This window comes from Caretta caretta, chromosome 3, assembly GCF_965140235.1.
Source record: "Caretta caretta isolate rCarCar2 chromosome 3, rCarCar1.hap1, whole genome shotgun sequence".
Taxonomy (NCBI): Eukaryota; Metazoa; Chordata; order Testudines; family Cheloniidae; genus Caretta; species Caretta caretta.
The window spans coordinates 195626119-195650683 of record NC_134208.1 but is presented as its reverse complement, the minus strand read 5'-3'; the positions used below and the strand labels follow the sequence as shown (position 1 = coordinate 195650683).

Here is a 24565-nt window from a genome sequence, read left to right as displayed (position 1 = left end):
GGCTTAAGAAATATCTTGTGATTAAAGCAGAGGACTGATCATCAAAAGGTCTTGCTTCTATTACTTCTTCTGACACAGATTTCCAGCGGGAGGGGAGGAATCTCTGTGCCTCAGTTGCCTCACCTATAAAACAGGGATAAAACTCTCTTTCTATCTGACAGGGCGCTTGCAAGTTTAAGTTAACTGGACCAGATCCTCAGCCCCGTCAAATAGCTGAAGCAGAGCAAACATACTCAGCGCTGACTTAAGTGGCCAGGTGAGGATTCTTCTTGTGTAGCAGAATCCTCTAGGCGCAGGGATCCAGGATAGACAGCACTACACTACCCCCTCACAGCCTCCAGCATAGGGGCATTCTGAGGTCAGCCACAGGCAGCAAGGGCCCATTCCTGTCTGAGAAGCATTCAGATACGACAGCAACTGGTCAGTAGAATTTCAGATCCTACATGAAGATTTTTTTCCTCCTAAGAACTTTCATACTTCTCTGTGCTGAAAAGGACAATTCCAGGGCCTCATTAACATCCCAACTGTGAGAACACCAAAAATGCAAGCACAGGATTGATAAGCAAGCATTATTTGTAACTAACCCCCCCTTATGATATATTGAGCTTCCACAGGTTAAACAAGCTGAGATGTTTCAACCAGGCTGGACTCCTCCATCAGAGCCTGCAATCTGATGTCAACGGGTCTTGTACTCCCTAGTCACTTAGTTACCTAAGACTGAGCTGAGAAGCCTAACTGTAGGTTGTTTGTGAACATTTTGACCCATGTGCATAAAAAAGTTTCACAATAACTTTAACATATTGACAATCTAAACAACTTTTCATGGTTTACACCAAAGCAATTTTTTTTTGAAGTGACAGATTTTATGACATGAGGAGAAGCCAACTTAATAAAAACCCCATTTTAGCCCTTTGAAATCAATGGGAGCATTCATGTGAGTGAAACTTATGTACCTGCTTATGTGTTCACAGGATAACGCCTCCCTTTTCAATCATTTTGATTTTTGCTTACAGCAATTTTGTAAAATTGAAATACGATGCCCAATGAGTAGCGGCACTTAAAAACATTTAAAATTTACAATTAAATTGTAATCCAACATTGTAATAGCGTAAATTTTCAAATTAGTTTTCATGAAGCCTCAACCCGATTTAAATCGATTATTAAAAAAAAAAATCAAGTGATTTAAGTCAATGATCAAAATCATCTTTAATTAATCACTCCACCTTGCTGTGCTCAGGGCATTCAGTGCTATTATGGTCTTACTTTATTATGCGCAGAATGCTGAGCATTAGAAATTATCTGAAGTCCTCCACCACACAATGGCACTGCCAATGACCTACCCTACTTCTCATCTCCCCACCCATCCCAGGATGTTTCCACTGCTCCCCTGCAAATTCAGCTCCCGGAGTTCTCACCTCTTCCATCGTACTGTCAAATAAAGAAAAAATGGTTTATTACCATTGCTCCCAGGCCACTTCTTTGGCCACCAATGAGGCATCACAGATAAAAGTGTGCCACACGCAACCACACTGTTTGTGTGTCCCCAGGACCGACTCTGCATGCAGATGTCTCGTGAATGAGCACATTGCACAAGCATTATGTTTCCAGTGACAAGAAGGATGGGAAAATTGCCAGCCACTTGCTGTAACCTGTTTGTAATGCCACTTACTGGCTAATTTGAGGAAGTATGTTAGATACCTTCTTAGAAAAAGCTCTGCATTTCATCCTTCCAGATGGAGGAAGAATGAGAGAGAAAGAATCTCTCCCCTCTCTTTCTCTCTCTCACGCACATGGAATAGAATTACAGCTGAAGAGTTTTTATTCTAAAATTATTATAAGAACATATATAAGAATGGCCATACTGGGTCAGACCAAAGGTCCATCTGGCCCCGTATTCTGTCTTCCAACAGTGGCCAGTGCCAGATGCCCCAAAGGGAATGAATAGAACAGGTAATCGTCAAGTGATCCATCCCCCATCGTCCATTCCCAGCTTCTGGCAAACAGAGACACCATCCCTGCCCATCCTGGCTAATAAGTTCATGGAGGATAGGTCCATCAATGGTTATCTAGTTCTTTTTTGAACCCTGTTATAGTCTTGACCTTCACAACATCCTCTGGCAAGGAGTTCCACAGGTTGACTGTGCGTTATGTGAAAAAATACTTCCTTTTGTTTGTTTTAGATTTGATTATTGATTATTTGTACTACCCTAGCACCCAGAGGCCTCCGAGCACTGCTTGAAACATAAACAAATGAGACAGCCCCGTCCCCAGTGTCCTTACAATCCAAGTCCCTGGTTTCAGGTACTTACAACTTTCAGAGAAGTTACTCTTTGCACTGAAGTTTCTCATGGTTGTTCTCAACCCAAAGGTAATGGGAACTCAACATGGCATGCACTCAGTTAATGTTTTTTTACTCCTGTTAGAACGCTTAGGAAATTAGATGCAAAAGAAATAAAATAAAAAAATCCCTACACAAACTCAACATTATATAGTTGAGAGTTTAAATGAAAAAGAGCCAGAAAATTCAAGCATACAATAGCTGCTAACATAATAAATCCAACCACACTGCAGCTTGTATATACATTGTAACTCAACTCCCCTTTTTGAATCCTTCCATTGGCTTCCTATCCGATTATATCAAACTCAAATTTAAGTTTCTGGTGAACATTCTCAAAGCTCTGTCCCTCCCTTCTTATCCTTCCTGTCAAACATTGCCTCCCCCCACCCCTTCCCAACCTTCTTCACCAATTTTGTCAGATTTTCACAAAGTCATCTGTGCCACACACCTCCTTTCATGCAGCCCCCTACGCATGGTTTGACCTCCCTGAGGTCACCTGCAAGGCACCTAACCCTGCCCACATTTACATCTCTCTTAAAAGCCCCAGCTCTGGCATGCTGCCCATAGTAAATCTTGTTGATTTCTATGTAAATTGCCTATTGTTATTCTCCTTCCCCTGACCTTTGGCTTTAGATTGGGAGCTTCTTGGAGCACGAACTGTCACCAAGTGCCTGGCACACAGTGGGCACCATTGCACATAAATAATAGCAACACACATAAGGATATATATTAAGATAACGAAATACTGGTCCCATCTTTGACCCAAAAAATGAGCACAGTAGTAGCTCCTGGAGATGATGGTGGGGGACCTGCACCCTATGCTCATCCAGCAACTGGGGAAGTGTTCAAATTTGCCTTCTCCCCGCCATGTTACCTATCTCTGAAATGAACCATTGCCCCCTTTTCATTATAATAATTTCTAATCAGTTTTGTGGCATGGCAAAAATCCAGCATAACCATTAAAAAAACACACATGGAAACCACACACACACACGAATCTAGCCTCTTCATTTAAAATAAATAACTCATGTATGTAATGCAGATACACAGTCTCAGGGGGATCTGGGCCAGATGAATAGCCCCTCGACTCTCCAGCACTTACCTGATGCTGATTTTTCATAAGGGGTGCTACTATCTCACTCCCCTTTTCCTCTGGAAAGAGGAAATGTCACTGTCCTCTCACACAAGTCAAGGAAAAGGGAGCAGCAGGGAAACCTTCATTCCTCTCCCTTGGAGGCAGCGGGATGTCACTGCAGGGCCAGAGAGAATGTATGCTGCCCAATCCCTTGGGAGCTTTCTCTGTCCCATCCCTTCTCCTCCCATGAGCCTGGGAAAGCAGTAGAAGATCTTCCCAGCTCCTCCACTTCAGAACATGAGTCCAATTGGTGCATGGGGGGGGGGGGGGACTATCAGAGGAGAAAAGCATCAGAGCTACTGGTTAGAGTTCTTAATATCCATGTGAACTGGAACACAGGACTTGCTACAGACTTCCCAGTACCTGAAGGGACCCGTTTGCCTGAGTAAGAGCAGTAAGGATTTATACTACATTCATAACTGGGGCAGATAGTAAGAGCAGGAAGCAAGCACTCTCAGGCAAAAGCAGGACCCTCTGAGGCCAGGACTCTCAGGCAAAGCCAAGGAGAGTCCTACACCCAGAAAAAGAGAGGGAAGGAGAAATCAACAAGCACTTAAAGAAGAGCAGCTGTCAGAGCTTGAATTGCAGGTGATGAGAGAATATGGGTGCATGCAGGTGAATGAATCACCCAACATGTGTGTATGCCCTGGACAAAGGGGATATGTTGATCATGATGGGAATAAATCATCAATACACACATGACAATTAACGAGTATGGATGCAAAAAAGGACAAGCTAACAAATGCTCTGGAAACTAACTTTTGAATTTTCTGCACCGTGTACTTACATCCCTAGCAGGGTCGTTTTGTGTGGGTAACCACTTATGCTTAGACAACTATGATGCCTCCCCTACAGAATAATAAAATGTATGAAGTAATGAAGTTTAATCCATATGTTACAGTCCAAGAAATCCAATATTTGCCCTGAGCAAGAGGGCAGTTCATCTAATTTTTAATTAACTACTGGAGAAAAAAAAAAATCTGTGATTTAGGAGAGTGGATTTTCTAAATTAGGGATGCCACATGTGCCATTATGTCAAGCCCCTCAATCTAACACTTTGAAAGATAAGAAGCACCTTTTCCTGGGAACAAACTAAAATATTTGAGAGTGAGGAAAATTTTAAAATTTAGAAGTTTAAGCAAACATAATTTTATCAAAAAGAAAAAGGAGTACTTGTGGCACCTTAGAGACAAACAAATTTATCTGAGCGTAAGCTTTCGTGAGCTACAGCTCACTTCATCGGATGTAGCTCACGAAAGCTTATGCTCAAATAAATTGGTTAGTCTCTAAGGTGCCACAAGTACTCCTTTTCTTTTTGCGAATACAGACTAACACGGCTGCTACTCTGAAACCTATAATTTTATCAGTTTCAAAGTTTAAAAAATTTTGCTTGGGAGAGAGGAAAGGGGACTACTGCTACTTTATGTTTTTTCTGACATTGCAAGTCAATTTCCAGCATGCTTTCAGTACTGATCTAACTGTCTGTACATCAGCTTCCTGCTTTTACTCTGCCAGAGTAGTCATAGCAAGATGACCCTGGCTAGCAGTAGCCTTAGATACATCAAGTCTATTTAGAAACAGTATTTTCAAATAGGTTACTCATCATGGTGAAAAGCACTGCTCACCTTTCAAAATTTTAGACTACTGGGCCCAGCACAATAGCTGATGTAGTCCTTTAAGAACTAATAAGAAAAGATGTACCTTTTACCTCTATAGTATTCCTGAGTTGCATTTGTGCAGCATGTAAATTACAACATAAATGCACCAAATATTGCCTTTTTCCTGTCTACATTCATTTTTAAAAATATATATTTTGGTGCCTAACCTGAACGTACATGTATTCTTCTGGTACGTGAAGCCAGTGGGCTTTACTGTGATTTCACATACTCCTGTATAAGTCAGGAGACATTCCACTGAAATCAGTGATGCTGCACCAGTGTAAATGGTATCAGAAGAAAAACGTTTATGACTACAGAACAGTCTCAAAATGCACTCTGAAAAGCCACTCAGTGTATTTAAGAGGGAAAAGAGCAAACGGATGAGGCACACAAAAAATAGAAAGCAGAAAGAGGTGAAAAGATGGGAAGTGGGTGATCTACTGGACAGGGTACTGGAGTGGGGCTCTGGACCCATCTTCTATTCCTGGCTAACCTCCTGACCTGCTTTGTGCCACCTTGGGCAAGTCATTACACCTCACTTTGCCTCTGTTTCCCCTCCCACCCTTTGTTTATCTTGGCTGTTCAAGCTGTAGGCTGTTTGGAGCAGGGACTGCTACTATGTTTTTGTATAGTGCCTAGCAAAACGTGACCCCGATCCTGACTTTGGCACCTAAGTGTTAATGTAACTCAATAATTGAGAATACTAATAATGGTACTAAGAGGTAAAAGGAGAAAGGAAGAGGAAAGAAACAAAAGAGATCACGAGGAGTGAGAGAAGAGAAAACAAGGGAGGAAACAGAGGAAATGGAAGAGTTATGAGACAAAAGAAGAGAAGTATAAGGAGGAGTAAACACAGGGGTAAATATGCATATCGTCTATTTTATTTCAAGAAAAATACAATGCATATTCCTTACCACAGTGTTAGTGCTTTATTTTCCCCAAAGTTTATAGTATATATAGGAAAATGCAATAAATTAACATTTTAATTTTGACAAGAAAAATTCCAAGTTCACAAGAAATTTGATGTCAGAATTAATGCTCTTTAACCTCACTGTTAATGGCCGAATGGTTTACAAGACAGAAACAATGGTGTAATTACGATTTCCTCTCCACTTAGAAGCTCCACATTTTATGTGACTTTATGAAAAGTAACATCATCATTATTTCTTGAGATTCTGGCTTTACATTATTGAATCTAAAGAAGTTTGTTCCAGCCCAAGTTAGGATTTCTTTATCCCTGTTTTTCACTTCTGTGTTCTTACAACTTTCCTTGAACTGATTCCCACAGCTGTGCCAAAGAAAAATAGTGAAGGCCACAGGGTCATAATAAGTTTCCTTAACTACAAGCAGTATTTTGGAGAATCAGGAACCTATTTGTAAAATGTGCTAACTCTGACTCCCATGGTCCTTTGGGAACAAAACCTGACCAGAAGACAAAATACAGCTTGTAAAATGCAGATGAACGCTAAAAGCCCCACTCTGACCCTCACTGGCTCTGTTTAATAATTGATCAGCATTTTATTGTTTGCTTGTTAAAGATTACAAACATTTTTTCAGTTTCATCATAGAAAGGATTTTGGCTGGGGTGGAGAAAAGGGGAACACCACTGATTTTGTGTGTTTCAGTGCAGTGAAAAATGCAGGTCCACAGGAACCACTAGAACAGACTGGGGTGTGGCTCACTCCAATCTGCATTGCCTCTGAAATGTCAACATGAACCATATTATTAATTTTCCAAGTTGGTGACCTTTACTGTTGCATGCATCATGAATCTGGCATTTTGAACAGTTTCTGTTCATACAAGAACAAGCTTTGTAAGCCCCAACATACCAAAACTCAGTACTTGCACTCCTCACACGTGTCATGAAGTAGGTTCTTCATAAAGCTGCTGACTTGGAGTTTGTTATACGTGGATTCTAGAGCAGTTAAGAATTACAATACAGATCACTAAGGCAGGCAAGTTTCCTCACAAGAAAAGATGTAGAGTACCTTATCTTGCTTGAATAAATGTTTTGGAGTATCTGGTTAAGGGTCATAACACTCAGGATATTTTAAACAAGTTTTCTTATTTTAATAAAGTAATTTTCATTTCAGTTGCAAAACACAAAGTCCCAACATTAAGGGTTAACAGCTCCCTTTTACTGTCCCATGATATTTCATACAGATCACCAATATTTAATGTTCCATACATGCTACAGAGGAAGGCTGTCAGTTTGTCACTTCTTTCTCCCCAAGTACTTAATTTGATTGATGGTCTAGTTACTTGTTTTGCTAATACCAGAACAGGTGGACCTTTGAGGCAAGGAGAGGCTAACCAACATTACAGACTCTACAGAGAGCAATACCAACTCTCTCCACCCCACCCTCTAAAATAGTTAAGGTCACAATTTCTCTTTCAAATTTACTTTGTTGTTCATCACATCCTGGTATATTGGAACCTTCATACATACTTCAAAGCATGAGTATGGAACCATGAGCTGGAAGTGAAGGAATATACAGCATTTAGGCAATAGGAACCAGTGTCATGCCAGCATGTCATCTGAAAAATAAGTGACCCTCATTCTTGATTCTGCTGACAGACACACTGAATTCACTTACAGGCCAGCATTTTAGTGTGATTTCTGGAAGGCAATCTAATAAATAAAGATTTAAAAAAACAAAAGCAAAAAACATTTATTATCTTTACATGTATGGTCTAAACTGAAGAGAATGCCTTTCTAATTTAACTATATCGCAAGCCAATGTGAAATGCTAACAAGAAATAGCATCTTTTTTCTTTTAACATGGATCTACAATTAGAAGAAAAATGGGCATTTTATTGATTTTCATAAAATCATCTCCATGGCTTAACAGACTCACTAGATTGCTAAATGGTAATTTTCTAATACTATGGAATCTTTCCATTTAATTATATAACTTCCACTTGTTGGAGCCCAGGGTACTGGTTTTAGCTTTCCAGAGGACTACTACACTGATGGTCTTGCACAAAAGACAAATATCTAATACAAACTGCAAACAAATTATTGCTTATTTGGTATGGAAAGTCAAAGGAAAACTGGGAATCGTTTTCCAATGTCTTACAGTATGTTTACACACCAACACCTTCGAATGTTGACAGTGTAAAATAATTCCAATTTAAATTCTCCCTCCACCATGGTATTTCTCCTGTGATATATTATGAATATAAAAATAGAACACAAATATCCCTGCAATTATGATTTCTATTGAGACTCTAACATGAATCACTTTCAGCTCTCAAGTATTTCATAGGGGCAATTCAAAGTCAGATTTAAAGATTTCTATTAATTTCACTATAGTTAATCTGAAGGAATTAATTCAAATATCATTACTGTACTTCCTCTATATAAAAGATTATTAGACTAATCATTTCTTCTACGAGCACTTTTGTTTAGAAAAGTTAGGGCGCAAAACGAATATCACCCTTCAAGCTGATGTGGAGGTTTTTAGAGACAACAAAGCAAATATTAAAAAAAAAAAGAAGAAGAAGAAGAAGAATTAAGCACAAAGTTGCCTGTTCCATCAGTTTGTTTTGCCAAAGCTAGCACGTTACTAGCTGCCAAATTCGGTTTTCCTTAAGCAGGCAAAAAATTCTCACATACTTAAATGGAAATTTTATTCAAATAAGGACTGCAGATTTTTACTCAATAATCCTGTCGATCTTGAAAGAACATGGTGAAACTCTAAAGTCTACATGCTCTCTTCACAAAGTCCCTACACTTACTTCCTATTTTGTATCCTTGGTTCACGATGCCTCATTATTTCAGATCAAATTGTGTGACTAAGCAGTGCTGCCAAATAAAAATTTCATGTAATGTTTGAGCTGAAAGTGGTATTTGCTTTTGTTTCCCAGGCAGATACTATTTTGTAACTAATAGCTGTAGTTCCTCCAGCATCCTGAAATGTATGCATTCTTGTTTAACAAACAGACAAGATGACAGTATCAATACAGAGTGGGAGAGCCTCTAAAAACAATCTAGTTTGCATAATTAACATTAATTACAACATTGCAATCAGTGACACAAAAGCGTAGCAATGAATACAGTCATAAAAGGAAGTGAAAACATGAAACAAACATGAAATAATTGTCTGTCATCCTGATCGTGTCCAATACAAGTTTCAGGAGATTTATTAAAAAGTACATGTAATGCATCAAGGCAGGACACAACACCACTTCGCTAGACAGGTTTTCTTCTTAACAGTCTGTTTAGCACTGATCTTTCTGCTAAGACAGAAGTAAGTCAGACGAGTAGCGTTGTGAACGCTTCCTACAACATCAACTGCTCTCAGAAAGACTATTGAACTGCTTCTGCTCCCATTGAAATCAACAAAATTCTTCATGTCATATTGTAAAAAAGCATCTCTAACACTGCATTCCCAACTTGCCTCCCGCAAGACCTTCAGTATTCAAACTTCCCTCCAGCACAGAATTTCATTACAAAACACTGAATTTCACAACAATCTTATTCTACCTTCCACAGCATCAAGAGAAATACCCAGAATACTTACTTGCTTGCTTATTTCATTTGTAGCATAGGGATAATCTCAAACAGTTATTTCTGGTGTAATCATTTAATAGAATAACTTCGCGCTTTGTTCTCAGAAAATTTTGCCATGACCCCAAGAAATATAATATATTCTTATTTCAAAGAATAAAATTAAGTATTAAGGGCCTGATCCTGTCACCCTTACTCACACTGATTGGTACTTTAGCATGTGAGTAGTCACACCAGGATTAAAGGGACTACTCGCATAGTAAAATACCACTTAGTGTGAGTAACAGGAGCAGAACTGCCTCTGATGAGAGCTGGAATCACAGTTTGTCAAGTAAGTATTTGGAGGCTTTTTGAAAATATTGGATTCTAATCTCTTCCCATACAGATGTAAATGAAGAGTAACTCCATTAAAATTATTGGAGGTACACTAGTATAAAACTGGTTTCAGAGAGGTGAAACAGGCCTATGTATAGGGCCCCACCAAATTCACAGCCATGAAAAACGCATCATGGACCGTGAAATCTGGGCTCCTGCCATGAAATCTGGTCTGTTGGGTACTTTTACCCTATATTACACAGATTTCATGGGGGAGACCAGCATTTCTCAGATTGGGGGTCCTGGCCCAAAAGGGAGTGGGGGGGGGGGTCACAAGGTTATTTTAGGGAGGTTGCGGTATTGCCACCCTTATTTCTGCGCTGCCGTCAGGGCTGGGCGACCGGAGAGCGGCAGCTGTTGGCCGGGCACCCAGCTCTGAAGGCAGCACCGCCGCCAGCAGCAGCGCAGAAGTAAGGGTAGCTGTACCACGACCCCCCCGCTACAATAACCTTGTGACCACCCCACAACGCCTTCTTGGATCAGGACCCCTACAATTACAACACCTTGAAATTTCACTTTTAAATAGCTGAAACCATGAAATTTACAATTTTTAAAATCCTATGACCATGAAATTGATCAAAATGGGCCCTGAATTTGGTAGGGCCTTACCCATGTAATATTGACTCAACAGACCATATCTAAAAGGACCCCATGAGAGCAACTGTAACAGGTATTTTAAAAAGCTTCACACACATTGGTCACATTCATACTTGCTGTAAGTACACAGGGTCTGACAATGTTATAAAAGCAATGATTTTGGCTCATAATTTTTTTTTTTTATTGTGCATATCAATTAACAAAAAGTAGTTACCACTTATGAATAGTGGTCACGTTCTGAATTTAGTATCTCAGCCATCATCCCAAGGTTTTTCCTTTTCCAATGTCATGGTGACAATATATGAATTTCTCACCTCTCCAATTTGATTGCTCTGGACAATCACTGAAATCTCTGGGTTTCATTTCAGTAGTCACTGGCTAAGAAATCATAGCTATCTTGATTTCTTCTCATTTACAAATATATATATTTTAAAGGACTGTTGAAACTTGGTATACAAGATCTTAGTCTGGCACCAATTTATTTATTTTAACAAAGTTTAGCAGAAATTTCTAGTGACTGTTTTTAGCCACGAGTTAAAGACAAAATTGTAGTGTTGTAATAAAAGGAGCGTAAACATCCAAACACCGCAATTCAAAAGTAATTTATTTACCTGATTTGAATGTTGTAAGTTATTAGTCTGCTATTTAAAATATTTTATATATAGATAAAAGTACTGTATACTTTTATACATAGTATACATAGGTAAAGTACTGAGGCTTGGAAAGTATCTTCTGGAGATACACTGTAAGTACTTGTTGGGGTTGAGACTTAGTTTTTCATTTTAGCACCTTTGGATATTATGGTTACACAAAAGACAAATTAATGCTCCAGTCTCATTTTTTAATTATATATTAAACGATCAACACAAACAAATTCCAGGTCAAACTATTTTACACTAATATTTTGAATCTGAGTTTAGTCCACCACAAGGACATTCAAACTGAAGACTTAAAATCCAATTGGATACACTCATTTTCCTGTGATTCAGTTATAAGACTCATACATTCCGTATGTGTTGAAATATCTAGACAGATCAGAGTGTGCCAAGGATGCAGTGCTAGAACAAATGAATTTCCTTGTTTGTTGTGGGTTCAAACACTTTACAACTACTTAATGGTTTCGTTTTAATAAAAAGGACATACACACAGCACAAAATTTCAAAGAGTTGAGCTGCAGTATGATTTGGACAGTAAGTTGTCTACTGCTCCCTCAAAATACATGTCAATATGAATTACTTTCAGAAGTTAGTAGATATATTCCATAGAATTTTTTCTAGTCTCAAAAAGAAATATTTTTATTTCAAAACAATGATTGTATCTATCGCCATTTGATGTGGATTTGCACTGATCACAGGTACTTTATAAAAATACAAAAAATCAAAATCTAGACAGACAAGAGGGGAGAAAGGAAGAAGGAGTAAAATAAGATGAGAGGGGGAAAAGTATGATCTTTGATCCATGTCAGAGTTAACTTTAAAGAAATCAATTCAACTTTTAAACAGTTTGCAACAGATAAGTGACCCATCCAGCAAGTAGCAGTAGTAAAGGATAATGATCACATACCCTCTCGCCCACCCCCATTTTCTTTTTAATTCTACATATTTATTGAATAAGCAAACAGCACATGCCAAGACACAACCCAAACCCCATATAAGACTTTTTCTCATTAAAAGAGTGTACCACACAAAAATGTTAAGTCAGAAAGGCCATGTCTTGTACTCACCCTTTCCAGAAGAACTCAACAAATCTAGGCTCCAAGACAAGGGGGAAAGAGAGGAATAAAAATAAAGGGGAAAGGGAAGAGAGGAAGAAGAACAACCACAGAGGAACAGGACAGGGAGACAGACCGTAATAAATAGGAGCCCAGGTGCTGGAGTGGCTTTGCTCTATCCCATCACTTTGCAGCAGCCCCGGGCAGGAGGAGACTAGCTGGGGGGGAAGTTGGTGCTGCAGCTGGCGGGGAGGATGTGACACTGTAGCAAGTCCAGCCAGCCAGCCATGTATCAGAGGGGGAAGCGGCGGCAGCCCATGCACGGGGGCTGGGGCAGCGCCGGGAGCAGCACCGCCTGCCCGCACACGGCATTTAATGGGATTGATGGGTTGTGCAGTGACTCACAGACTTTAGTTAGTCACAGGAGGGGGAAGAGCCCCGCCCACACTGCTCCAGGGAGCCTATGGCCAGGCCAGCCAGGCTGAGTAGCAGGGCTGCCAGCCAGTGCCCTTGCAGCTCTCACCCAAGGCTGGTGGGGGGCCCTTCGCCCAATGAGTCTTCTGAGGACACTGCTGCGAAGGGAGAGCGGGAGGAGGGGAGCCCTGTGGGGACGGAGCCTCTCCTGGTCTGGCAGCCTGGCCAATCCGCTGTGGACATCAGTTTGATGGGCATGGCACAGCCGGCCAATCAGAGGTAAGAGGGAGGCAGAGGAGGCGGCATCGTCCCCCTTTTCCTCCCCCGTCTAAATTGGTCACGCAAAGAGGGGGGAGGCTGGGAGCCTGACAGGGAGGGAGCGGGACAGATAGGTGGGGGCGTGGGCTGCACTGGGGGCGGCGAAGCCTGCTGCAGGCGCAGGGGGAGGGGAGCCCTGCCTGGAGCCTGCAGCACGCGTTGGGGGGGAGAGCCCTGTGGGAGCCTAGGGGAGGGGAAGCCCTGTTTTGGGGGAGCCTGCAGCACGCGCTGGGGGGTGGTGGGGAGCCTTGCCCTGGGAGAGCCTGCAGGGGGGGAAGCTGTCCCTAGGGGAGCCCTGTTTTGGAGGAGGGGAGGAAGCTGTCCCTGGGGGAGCCTGCAGTGGCGGGGGGGGGGGGGAAGCTATCCCTGGTGGAGCCCTGTTTTGGGGGAGGGGGAGCTGTCCCTGGGGGAGCCTGCAGTGGCGGGGGGGGGGAAGCTGTCCCTGGGGGAGCCTGCAGCGGGCGGGGAGGGGAAGCTGTCCCTGGGGGAGCCCTGTTTTGGGGGAGGGGGAGCTGTCCCTGGGGGAGCCTGCAGTGGCGGGGGGGGGGGAAGCTGTCCCTGGGGGAGCCTGCAGCGGGCGGGAAGGGGGAGGAAGTTGTCCCTAGGGGAGCCCTGTTTTGGGGGATGGGGAGCTGTCCCTGGGGGAGCCTGCAGTGGCGGTGAGGGGGGGGGGAAGCTGTCCCTGGGGGAGCCTGCAGCGGGCGGGGAGGGGGAGGAAGCTGTCTCTGGGGGAGCCTGCAGCGGGGGTGGGGGGAAGCTGTCCCTAGGGGAGCCCTGTTTGGGGGAGCTGTTCCTGGGGGAGCCTGCGGGGGGAGCTGTCCCCGAGGGCGGGGCAGGACCTGGAGGGGGCAGGCTCTTGCACCGAGGGGAGCAGAAGCTGGGGAAAGCGGAGGCGGGGCCGCCCCTTGGTGCAGGCGGGAGACCTGAGCATGGGCAGGGCTTTGAGTTGTGCCCGGGCTGAGCCCCGGCACCGCTGGGCTTGGCAGTCCCCAGCCCCGGCACCTGTTTCTTCATTACACGTTAGGCCCGGCGGAGGAGGGAGCGGGCCCGGGGGACGCTCTCCGGGGCTGCCTCTGACAGCCAGCCAGCCCATTAGCCGGCGCGGGGGCTGCCCGGCAGGGCCGGGGTGGAAGCGGCTGGCGCCCAGGAGGGCGGTGCCTGTGGGCTCGGGCAGAGGGGGGCGGACGCTGGCGGGGGCCGGGCTCGCTGCTCCCGCACGGGCCCCTGTGCTTTCGGGGCGGGGCTCGCTCGCTGCGGCTGAGCAGCCAGCTGTGGGCCTGCTGCAAGTTGCGATGGGATTTCCAAGCGGAGGGTGGGGAGGGCTTGTTACCGCCACAGCCCCTGCCGGGAGTCAGGTTCCCTGTGCTCGGGCAGGCCCATCCCAGCCAGGTTTGCAAGGAGTGCATTTCCCTTTGTTCAGGGTGATGTTATAGGTATCCCCGCTCGGTGCCCAGGATGTTTTCTCAAGTTTGAGTTGACTTTTTAAAAACTAGGACATTTAAAAACACTCACATGTTCCTTAGTTACAGAAAATTGACCATTGGGGTGGTGGAGATACAAAACAGAGTCGGTGATAAAAATCATAATTGCATTACAAGTATTTAGTTTCTTGGCTTGTGGATTGCCAGGCAAAACTAACAACTAAAGAGAACATCACTTGTGGATAAGTGCAACACACATTATCTTTCCAGACTAAATTTCCATTATTAATAATGGACATTTTTTGTTTCTGGTGTTTAGGGAACGTAAGAAATTGACACTTAGTACTATTTGCCAATTAATTCGGATCTTGCTAAGCAGGCCTCATTACAACCAACAAAACCAGATATTTAAGGCTGAGCATTCATACACACATACAGCAACCCTAAAATTCTGCAATGTTTTAAGGGTTAATTTTTACAGCAAGAGCATAAAATAATTGTCAACCATAGGTATGGGGGGATGTTTGTTTTGTTTTTTAAGCAAGGGTACCAAAAGAGCAACCATCTCAGCCTTCTGCAAAACTGCAAAAAACATACCTGTTCGAAAGATGACTTGAGAGAGAGAATTGCATTGTGCCCTTTTTGCATCATGATAAAAGGCCTGAAAAAAACATTAAATTATTTATTCTGCTTGTTTTTACCTTAGAAATATCAGGAATGACTAGACTCCTCTTCTTTGCTTTTGCGATGGATCAATGAACTAGAGTGGAAGCTTTCATATCTCTCCACTGAAAGAGTAGGAATGTTGAATCACAAAGATCTTTTCTCCAAAATGCTTTGGTCTCTCTTGGTGTTTGTGGTGATGTCATCTTTCTAGTTCTCCAGTCATCCATTGTGTCTTCAAGGAAATACGGGTTAGGCAAGACCTGAATTTCTAGTATGAGAGAGCAAGCTGAATAAAGCCATTTGGTCCAAAATAGACATACTTTTTTTAGCTTTGCAGAAAGGCATATACTTTCGTTGAAGGGCTCCTGGCAAGTCGGAGCAATCCTCGCTATGCTTACACATGTGCCTAGGGCTACCCTGATTGCACAAGCAAATTTTAGGAACGAGGCTGTCATTTTAGTAGTATCGTCATTTTATTTTAAAACTTAACTATGGAGACTTCTGACTCCTTCATCACTGCACATTTTCTGAGCCGCTCCCCCAAACCTCTGTTGCCGTGCTTTAAACCTGATTGGTGGTAGTAGTGTCTACCACAGAATCCACTGTTGGTTGTAGAGTGGTAGCCTACCACTGATAGTTTGTATCAGCAAAAAGGACAAGGATTACGTCTGGCACTTGCTAGTTTCTAAGGTGCCTCAAATAAATTGGTTAGTCTCGAAGGTGCCACAAGTCCTCCTCATTCTTTTTACTGTTGGGTGTGGAATTCTAGAAGCAATGGCTTTTCTTGGTTCCTTGGCCATTGTCAGTAATCATGTCAGAGTTTAACCTCTTCCAGTACCTTTATGTATAGTATGTGTAGACCGGGGGGGGGGGGGGGGGGGGGAGTCACATTCATTGGTTGGAAGGTGGAATTCCAGTTTTAGTTGTGCTCAGTGTGCTGTGGGTGCATACATTTAAGACTTCATACTCCACTCAATCCATAGTAGAATGCCCACTAGTATCAGTGAACGGTTTGCAGACGTCAGTGGTAGAATATATAACAACTTCTAGTATTACCATTATTTAGTATTTGGCCAATACCTGATTGTCACGCTCACATTAACTTGTAACACTACACCTGGGGAGGATTGAACCTGAGATCTCTGAATCAAAAAAACCCCCTCATCTGCCTCTACTGCTTGAACTAAAGGATAAGATGTAGGTAGCTCAAAGGCAGTAGCAGATTCAAACTTCTGTACATGGGCTAGCAACTAGAAGGGGATAAAGAACACTATGTTAACATACATTATACCTATTTGTGTCTCCCTCTTTCATCCCTCTGCATTTCCTGCTTTATGGCAACTCCTAATTTCCACCAGTGTGTGAGCTTCCCTCCTCCCATTTCCACATTCTATTCTCTAAAACGATCAGCAATACAAAAGTTATGTTGACATTCATGAGTTAAACTCACTTTATATTGTGCCGCTGCAATGAGATTAATTGGGGGTACAAGGGAGTTCACATTTGTCTGCAGACCCAGGAAAACAGTACTGCTTTAGCTACACTCAGTTCACAGGCATGAAAGCTAAAAGCTTTCTCCCAACCTGGGTAGACAGACACATGCTAGCTCTGCTTGAGCTAGAATGCTAAAACTAGCAGTGTGGGTGTCACAGCATGAGTTAGCCACCCAAGTACAAGCCAGTCTGACCCCCTGGGTCTGTGCTTGGGTGGCTAGCCCATCCCACACTGTTCACAACACTGCTACTTTTAGGTTTTGTCTACACTGCCAATTGAACGACAAAACCTTCCCCTCCACCCCCCAAAAAGACAAAAGTTTTGCCACACGAGTGTCTGTGTGAATGCCTGCGTTGTTGGCAGGAGCACTCTCCTGTCGAAAACGTGAACCCCACTCATAGGAGGTGGAAGTATTTTTGTCTGCAAAAGTGCTGACAAACAGCATTTACACTGCCTGACATTTAGCGACACGGCTGTGTTGCTAAAAGCTGTGTAGTGTAGACAAAGCCTTAGTGAGCAGAGCCAACATGTCTGTCTACCTGGCCTGGGATGCATGCTCCCAGCTGCAGTGTAGACATACCTTTAGAGTGAATTCCAGACTCCCATTGACTTTAATGGAGTCAGGGTTTCAACCTTTTTAAAAAAAAAAAAAATAGTCTTAGATTCTGCACAGTCTGCATGTTGTCATGTAGAGCGGACCAGATTTGGCCGATGGGACATGTTAGACACCTCTGGTGTGGGTAGACGGATACTGCATAGACTAGTGAACTATACCTAAAAACAGAACCGCAAGACCCTGCCCAAGAAGAGGTAGCATCCAGTTACACAATGATATTTTTCTCCCTATGTACCGAAGGTATTAAAGTATGTTTGCCTGCTCTTCATAAGAGGACACTAGCATTTTGAACTCATAATTTTGATTTCTTCTACAGCCCAGTTTTGCAGTCCTTTTGTATGTAGACTGCTATTGATATCAATGGGAGTTTTATGTAGCAAAGTGCTGCAAGATTGGTTGTCAGTATAGGAAGGCAACTGATACCAGTATTTGAAGTGACATTATGTGGCATTTTGGACGCTGTACATTGTAAATTTACAGTCCAAACGTTAGAACATAAAGCAGAGTTTTCCCAAAAGCTCTAAAGTGGTAACCTCATGTTTGCTTTCTTAACCCTGCACGTCCATCAACTTTTCTGAAAGTCACAGTTCACCTTTAACTCCATTTAATGTAAAACCAAAATAGTTAAAGCTGTATTCTTTATCAATACCCATACTATATGTTCCAAGTTTGGGGATACATGCGGAGAATGTTTGAAGGCTCCCTACAATGGTTGACTAGTATTTTGAGTGAAATGTTGTAAAGTCCCATTGAAACAAGCTGGGTTTTTTTGTAATATATTTCCATTCCTTTTGTTCTATATCTGAAATATGTAACAACTACGCTGTAAATGGTACTATGGAAAATACTACTTCAGTTCATACTGGATTGTGGTCCAGAAGGGACTAAATCGAAACACTGGATCAAAACCATCCCATTATTATCTAGTTTCATCTTATTTTATGTATCTCAAATTTTGCTTTTCTTTTAAGGACTGTTTTCACATTAAAATGTGGACGTCTGAAGACACATTTTACTTGGAATGGGCCCATTTTCACTCAAACACAAGCCAATTTACACTGGATAGGAAGTTCATTTTTAAACTAAAAATTGGGACACGTGGCAGTTTCTGAATCATAAGAAAATGCCACCATTTAGATTTTCAAGGACTTTTGCTTGGCATTATGAATATTTTGAACACCAACTGTCAGGCACTGGGAACTTCGTCAATATTTTTATGACTCTCCATGCTCAAAGACTTCTGGGTGCTGCTGAAAAACATGTCTTAAAACCATAGGCAAAATGTCTAGCAAATCAAGTTGGTGATAAAATAAATCAACCCCTCACCCAACAAGTCCCTTCACTCAACAGTTGGGAGATTCCACTCACCCACCTTCACACCTCTTATAGAATCATAGAACTGGAAGGGACCTCAAGAGGTCATCTAGTCCAGTCCCCTGCACTCAAGGCAGGACTACATATTATCTAGACCATCCCTGAGAGGTGTCGGTCCAACCTCCTCTTAAAAATCTCCAATGATGGAGATTCCACAACCTCCCTAGGCAGTTTATTCAAGTGCTTAACCAAAGAACAAAAGTGTGTGTGTGTGCGCTTGGGGGGTGGGGGAGAACAAAAGTCAGTCGTATGAGGCCACTGATCACACCCAGCTACCACAATGGGACATAGTGGGTATATCCACACTACAGCTGGGAGATGAGAGTCCCAGCACAGATAGACTCACCTGAGCTCTGGCTGAGCTAACGCATTAAAAAACCAAACAAACCCAGCATGGACATTGCTGCACGGGCAGCAGTTTGAGCTAGTCACCACAGTCCAAGCCCACCAAACCGCTGGGTCCAAGCTTGGGCACCTAGCCCAAACCACCGCCGGTGCTGCAACATCCTCACTAGCATACTAACTCAAGCTGAGCTAGCACAAGTCTGTCTACCCACACAGAATCACCCCTCCCAGCTACCGTGTAGACACATCCAGTTGACAGATCTTCCCTCAAACTGGCGCCATACACGGTTGGCGAGCCCTTGAGGCACAGTTGTTGGATAACAAGTGGCTAATGCAGTTCACTAATGTGGGCCTCATCATGCTGCCGCATTCTGTACGGCAGTAATCTACAACTGGGTATCAATGCAGGCCCTAGTAAAGCACATATATACACATCTCACTGTTGCCAACTCTGGCAATTTTATTGCAAGTCTCACCATACTTGGTATTTTTTCTTAAGGCTCAGCTCCTTCAGTAAAGTGATTACAAAAGAATCTCAGCTTTCATTTAAAAAAAAAAAAAAGTCTCTTACCCTCATTGCAGAGAAAAACTTGAAAACCTGATCCCAGTGTACCTAACCAATGCAAAGCCTTTTGCAGACACTCTTATTTTGATTTAATAATGGCCTTTTTTTTTTTTTAAAGGATTAGCTTAAATTTATAGGGAACTGGCTTAAGCTAAACAGAAATAAGCCTCTCAAAGCCAAAATAAGTGTCCACACAGAGGTTTGCACTAGTTTAACTAAATCAGTTTAAAAAACAATTTAAGTTAAATTGGTGAAACTTCCCTGTGTAGACAAGGCCTAACTGTGCAGAGGTAGTTGTTATTTCTAGCTTACAGGTCCAATAACTCACGGTCCATAATTTAGATGTGGTGTAGAACTTTGGAAGAGGGTTGCATGTCTCAGTTTTGGCCCCAGCTCACCCCCATCTTTTTTGCTCCAGTGTTTCTCCTTTTATTGCTTTTGTAGCAGTGACAAATGGGATAGAGGCAGTGGGCAAAGAAAAATGCCGCTTTCAGTTCGGGTACTTTGTAAAGACATCACTGTGACACTATACCCCATATTCTCCCTAGAGATATTGTTATTATATGACTATGGCATAACTAAGATGTGATCTACACAAGATGGGTCATGTGAGGTCTCATTGGAAAGGTTATGATTTACTGAATATGATTATCCTGTTTGTAGGCATGTAGCATTTCTGTATCAGAAGTTAGGAGTATTGATTATATAACAATTACAAGTGGGTTTACACCTGAGGAACGCCCACCTGTCAGAATGCAATTAACCTGGATGGGCCATTAGGGAGAACAATAGGAATTTGAAGATGCTAATCTCCCACCTTCCTTAGAAACTTCCTGGGATGCTGCAAACAACCTTTGACTCATGGTTGCTGTGATACTGCAGGGTCATGTCATCATGTCACCTGGTACTGGACTCCATCTTGGACTACTAGTATATTTTCACTAATAGGGAATGGGAATCAAACTGGGAAACAGAGAATTCCTGCCATATGTAAATCCTATTTAAGGCAGGGAAGTGAGTTAATCAGGGTTCATTCTTCACTGAAAACTCACTCAGGATGACTACTGGAAACATCTAAGAAATAAAGACAAAAAGCCAGGTGGGGAGAAGAGCTGAGCTCAGGCTGGAAAAGGTGTCTGGCCTATGAAAGAAATGCCTAAAACAACATTTAGGATGAGAAATTACTACTTGCAACCAGTTTCTTTTGTGTCTAAAGCTTACATTACGGTTTCTGTTTTATCTGTTAGGTAATCTGCTTTGATCTCTTTGCTATCCCTTATAATCACTTACAATCTACCCTTTGTAGTTAATAAACTTGTTTTTGTTTATTCTAAAACCAGTTTGTGGAATTCCTAACGGGGGGGGGGGGAAGCTTTGCATATCTTCCTCCACATCGAGGGAGGGGGTGAATTTCATTAATTTATGCTGTACAGTTCTCTGTGCAGTGCAAGACAATACAATTTTGGGTTTACACTCCAGAGGGGGTGTGCACTTGAGTGCTGGGCAAATCCTCAGCTGAGCCTTCCCATGCAGAGCTGATATCAGTGTCTGTCTTTCTGCAGCTGGGTGTGTCCTTACCTGTGTGTGTGCTGGAGGAGGCTTAAGGGCCTGCCTCAGCAGGGCAGAGTAAGGGAGCCCACACTGGTGGAACAGGTGGGCTCAGTGGTACCCCAGTATATCAGGTGGCACCCTGGAGTGGGAGGTAACTCATCACAATCACTACTCTAATGCACAGCTTTATTATACTCTGAAATCTAGCGCAGTCAGACTATTGTCACAAATATATACTACTCCATAATGGGTTTGACTCTGCTCTCTCTCTCACTGCTGTAACTCAGGAGTAACTCCACTGAAGTCTCTAAAGTTATACTAATGTTAAAAGACTAAGAGATCAGAATCTGGCAGCAAGGGCCCAATTTTCCATATCCTTGTATTTCAGTGCATTCACACCTGTGCAAAGTGCATATAAAATACTACCACGTCTGAATTCTTCACTCACGCCAGTGGTAGCATTTTACACCCACTTCTCACAGGTGTTAAGTGACTACACAAGATGCAAGATAGTAGAATCAGGCCCTGAGCAACATGGATTTCAGTTAGAGCTGTGGGAGATTAGGATCCTGCTGGGTGCTGAGTTCTTTGAAAATCTGGCCTCAATTATGGGTATTAAGCACTTAAAAATCTGGCCTTAAGTAATTACATTTCTAACTATGTGGAGGCAGTCAGTAACCTCCTGATTTCTATGCACATCCATTAGTTACATAAACACTTCCACCTACAAACACTCTTTCCCCCAGGGAAAATCCCCAAGTTTTTGTTTTGTTAAAAGAAATAACTTACTAACAAAATTATTTCTTTTGACGGTATAACTGCAACAGTTGTAACTGGTACACCCAAAGCTCTCAGGCTGGCCTTTGTACTGCATTATAGGTTTCTGCAAATCACAATGGCTTAGCTATAAGCTGAGCACTGAGGGAATACCTCTAAACATTTTCTGCACATATTTGCTCAGATCAAATACACTGAATCCACTTCAGTTGTGTTTTCACTCACTTTTAGAAAATATTATAGTAAATGAGAGTAGCAACAGGAATGTTTATGGAAACAATTTTAAACCAATTTTAAAGAGTATTCAGAGAATGCAAATTTTTCATCTCAGAAACACAAGTATTTATACTGGAAACTTTGATTGGAGGTTATATTCATCCAAACAAGGAACAAAAGCAATATTATCTGATCTTTGTGTTCAAACTCCACACCTCTCTACTTATCCACACTTGTCTGTTTGTGTGTCACACCCCACCTCCCTCATCTGCTCTGCCAATGGTGCCAGCTTCAACACTTTGTTTGTTCACTTCTCCCACAGCATTTCTACACCTTTTGCATTGATCTCTGCCTAGAGCTTCCTCCAGTGCAGGATCCAGCCCAACTCAGGAACTTCTGCATAGAACTTACAGCAGTCCTGCAGAGATCGCAAAACAGAATGCGGGCCCTGGAACATAAGATTATGATCCTCTGCATTCAAATTCCTCTTGAAGGCCTCCTTGCACCATGACACCTATCAACACAGTCTGGTTACAGCAGGGTTATAGACCCTTGGCGATAACCTGAATATAACAAAAGAAACCACAACATTGTGTTCCCAAGGTGTGGGCAATTACCACTTTACTTATATTCTCTTTTCTCTGGTTTCCAGACTACAGGCTATTTGGGGCAGAGATTGTGCTGTTTGGAACAACAACAACTAACCAACACAACTCATATCTTAGACCCTGTATGCTCACAACAGCTTTTGAATGATCTACAGGCCAAAAATTAGTTACAGACAATACTTGACCAAAAACAAAAAACAAAAAAAACCAAAACCAAATAGCAAAAATTCAAGCAAATTATAACCTGCTCCTAGACAAATAAGCAGGCTAAATTCATGGAATAAGTTACTACTATGAAAGATTTGCTGAGTTCAGGATTTTATAACAGAAAAGCCATCAGACATCCAACTACAGATGCTGCTACCGATTACCTACACATTGGAATAACAAGAAGTGGGATATAAATGAAAGGAATGGTGTTAGGAATACATTCGTCTGGGTGAAACAACTTTCTATCTTAATTATGCTATGGAAAGGTCAAATCAGGATCCATGTTGATGGATGGAAAATTTGCTTTTATAAACAAATCTCTCCCAAACACAAGACCTGAGAAATGAAAATGATTTTTTCCTTCAGAGATCTTGGGCTCCAAATCTGATTTTAAAACAGTCTTATGAAGATGTCATGAAATTTTACTAGTCCAGCCCCAAATCTACTCAGTTAAGTTTCCAGTCCTGCACTGAGAACCACAGGAGTGCCCCCATGGTTCTCAGTGCAGGAGTAGGGCTCCCTCTAGGACTCTCATACAAGCATGTGACTCAGTCTCTGTGTTTAGGCTGTATTGGGCGTGGTGAGGAGTCCCAGCACCCCTGGATGAGCACTGGTCTGCTCTGAGAATGCCTCCTCAGCTCACCATTTGTGCTGGGGAAGCAGTGTCTGCTACACTTCCCTTTAAGTGTTGCAGCATTGTCCCCCACAGTGTGGGCAGCCAGCCAGATTTTTCCTCTCCCCCCAACTTTCAGCCAACTTACTCTTTGGGGAGCAACTCAGAAGCATCTCCTGTACTCCCTTAAACTCAGAGACTATGATTCTGGGAGGCCTTTAGAGAGCTGCGTAACAGCAGGGAGAAATTCCTTACTTGTTCCCCATTCCATGCCGCCCGTACAGACTCGCCAGAATCCAGCCCATAGCACAGCTCAATGATAAGAGAAAAGGGAAAACATAACAGGAAAACTTACCAGCTGGAAGGATGAGGAGGGGAGAGAGAAGCAACAGCCAGGTGCCAAATAGCCTCTTTAGGACTACAGCTGCTTGTCTATACTAAATTTAAATTTAAATGAAAGTTTCCTATTAAAAGGTGATCCTGCATTTAGAAGTTTAAAAAAGATGACCAGGGAGTTGAAAAGAGTGGTGCTTGTAGGGAAAAGGGCAAAGATAGAGAGACAACTCCAGGATGGAACCGGACACTTGAAATAGCTATGTCTTTTTGTTTGCAATGTTGTTGTAGCCGTGTTGGTTCCAGGATATTAGAGAGACAAGGTGGGTGAGGTCATAGCTTTCATTGGACCATCTTTTATTGGTGAAAGAAACAAACTTTTGAGCTTAACAGAGCTCTTCTTCAGGTTTGGGAAAGGTACTCTGTGTTAGCTTGAAGGCTTGTCTCTCTCACCAACAAAAGTTGGTTCAATAAAAGATATGACCTCACACACATTGTCTCTCTAATGTTTTTTCTGATATTATGTGTCTAATAAGCACAGAGATGTAAGTTTGACATCAACCCCTTACTGTTTAATATACTACCTGCACATTACACATGCTCATTCTTTCTCAGGTGGGGCAGAAGCAAACATTATTATTTATTTGTATTACAGTAGTGCTTAGAGATCCCACCAAGATTGGGGCATAGTTGTGCAAGGCATTGTATACACATATA

At 42.5% G+C, this 24565-nt stretch overlaps 1 protein-coding gene across 2 annotated transcripts in view; it reads right to left on the bottom strand.

Moving 5' to 3' along the window:
- Positions 1-12753, bottom strand: part of SERTAD2 (SERTA domain containing 2) — a 99338-nt gene extending 86585 nt beyond the window's left edge. The window contains exon 1 of one of the 2 annotated variants that reach the window (XM_048842699.2): positions 12340-12753. The gene's annotated coding sequence lies outside the window, so the exon portion shown is untranslated. The remainder of the gene's footprint in view (positions 1-12339) is intronic. The other variant, XM_048842697.2, reaches the window with a different exon arrangement.
- Between the last annotated feature and the right edge of the window lie 11812 nt (positions 12754-24565).